We start from the raw sequence: 2,585 nt of genomic DNA on the forward strand, positions 1-2,585 counted from the left end.
TGTCATCTGAAAAATAAGGACATCAAAAGTAAAGAATTTGATAAAAGCTAGCAATATTAGAGAAAAACACACGCATAAGGAAGATGGGTAAAATGCAAGGTTGTCTCTGACCCTTAATAAAGTGGGCAAATATCCACTAGTATGAACCAGCTCTTTGAGACCATCTGATGCCATATTATTATCTATTTTGGAAGTCTTAAACTACATATCTTTCCTATAACCATTATTGCTTTCATATTACATCCATAGGCTTTTTGTTTTCTAAATTGCAGACAAAGACAATGAGGAAATAGGAGGAAACAAAGATATTTTAGACAAGAAGATATATCTAAAGATCCACTCATCAGATGCTCTTGATATCATTCTAGTGGATTTGCCTGGAATAACAAAGATTCCAATTGGTGACCAGCCATCCAATTCCAATACTGAGATGCAGATTAGAATGATGATATTATCACACATTAAACATCTAAGTTGTTTGATTTTAGCAATTATTGTAGCAAACTTTGGCTAATTCAGGTGTATTGCTTCTCAAAAGAAAGAACCAGCCTTTGAAAGGGCATGGACCACATGGTTGTTTTATAGACAAATTCCATTTTAAGAGGCTCCCTTCTCCATCTACCAAAAAGTTCCCATACACCCAAGTTTAGGAATCTTATTAATGCTGGATGGAGCCTAAAAATAAGGAAAAGGAGACTAAAAAGGAACAATCTTAATCCAAAAGCATCATGCCATCATCTATGATGTGAGGTTCTTTTGACACCTAATTTATTCACCAATTGCTTTAGTTTTGTGGTGATCAAATGATTGTTAAGTTGTTTATGCAAATTGAGCAAATTGCTTGATTTTTTTGACCTTTTAATATCTTGTTCAATCCATGGCGATGCAAATGGTGTTGTAAGTGATGAATGAATGCAGTATGTGTTAAATGATTGAAAAAATTGCTTGATTTTTTTGACCTTTTAATATCTTGTTCAATTCATGGCGATGCAAATGGTGTTGTAAGTGATGAATGAATGCAGTATGTGTTAAATGAATGGTTGAAGGTGGAAGTTTGCTGATTTATAGAAGTTTACCCCTCACCTCCCAGCTGTAAATAACAGCAGAAGCCAAGTCATTATAATACCTTGTTCTCTCCCATTTCAGTTAAAAAGCACAGCAGGTTTCAGACTTCGAACCCCCCATCTTCCACTTTTTTCTACTATAAATTACAGCAGAACAGGCCTCATTTGTTACCCTTTGAAATTGTTTGTTCTCCGTTACAAGTCATAGCAGAAATTACCATCTTTTTATCTCTTAAAACCCTCATTTGGCTGCTATATATCACTACAGAAGTTCCTCCATTTCAGCCCCATGAAAGTCTTTGTTCTCTGCTGTAAATCACAGTAGAAACTAGTCTTACTCTGTGCCCCTCCTACTGCTATAAACACAGCAGAGGCATGTCCATTTCAGCTCTAAAATTCCCCCTCAAAACCCCTTTATCTGCTGCAAAATACAGCAAATTCTAACTCTGTTAATCCCTTCAAACAGGGACAAGCATAGTATAGTTATAAACTTTTCCATCTAATTAAAAACCAAAATTAAATTTAAAAGGCATACACATCACTTATTAAAGTAAGTAATCAACACAACCGCTATATAAAAAACTAATATAACAAAAGGCAGACATACATCTATAAAAAAACTACCATTTCCCAATGCCTCCCATTCCGAATCTTGGAAGTGGCTGTCCTTGCTTCATCTTTATTCTTGCCATATGTGAGAGTTCTCTACCTTAAATTGTTCGGTTGTTACGAGTAAACCGCATCAGAGCCTAAACACTGTAACTCTAAAAACTGAAGAGAACAAAATAAAAAAGAAAAGATAGAAAACAGAAATTCCCACACATAGGAACCTAGATGAATAGGGATTACAGAACAGAGATGCACATTTACCAGTCACAGTCGTTGGACTCAGCTTTTGGCCACGCTGCCTTTGGTCGCTGGCTCGGTGCTTTCAAGCCCCTGTGCTATAGCCTTTTGGTCGCTGGAAGCCGGATTTAAGAGGTTGACCATTGGTCGTTTCTATCAAACAACTTAAACCCCTCTGCTTTAGCAAACGATTTAACTTTTTGATCGCCAGACTGAAGTGGGTTGTCTCCGGCTTGCTGAACGTCGTCAGTCGTTGCCTCTTGGTCACTGTGGACACGAGGTGAACAACTCGAGTGATGAAGATGAAGGATTTTTGGGGAACTGGGAAGAAGACAAAAGAGAGCAACGGAAAACTTGGAAGCGGAAAGCCGACATTTGTTTTGCAGCCACACCGAAAATTGACACATTATTATATGGAAGCGACAGAGAACCGAAACCGGAAGGTGACCAGATCTGCTCCTCACATCTGGCGCCTCACAGGCGCTTCACACGTACATCGTACCATGCATGCGGAATATCTCGTACTTATTAATTATTATTCACAGAAGATAGTTTCCAATGCACGGTGGATGTGTGGCGCCCATTTGTGAACGGGATCTGCTCCTCACACAGAAGCGCCTGACATGCACATCCGCCATGGTAACATCTCCCGTGAATAATAACGTATAAATACAA

General features: G+C 38.3%; 1 long non-coding RNA gene across 1 annotated transcript; it reads right to left on the minus strand.

Annotated features, from left to right (window-relative positions):
• Positions 1 to 1,545: 1,545 nt before the first annotated feature.
• LOC148873722 (uncharacterized) lies at positions 1,546 to 2,292 on the minus strand. Its single transcript, XR_016096030.1, has 2 exons — positions 1,935 to 2,292; positions 1,546 to 1,835 (listed from the first exon to the last, which is right to left on the minus strand). It is a non-coding gene; the product is annotated as an uncharacterized LOC148873722 (long non-coding RNA).
• Positions 2,293 to 2,585: the final 293 nt, after the last annotated feature.

This window comes from Nelumbo lutea, chromosome 1, assembly GCF_056320005.1.
Source record: "Nelumbo lutea isolate HS-2025 chromosome 1, American lotus-T2T, whole genome shotgun sequence".
NCBI lineage: Eukaryota > Viridiplantae > Streptophyta > Magnoliopsida > Proteales > Nelumbonaceae > Nelumbo > Nelumbo lutea.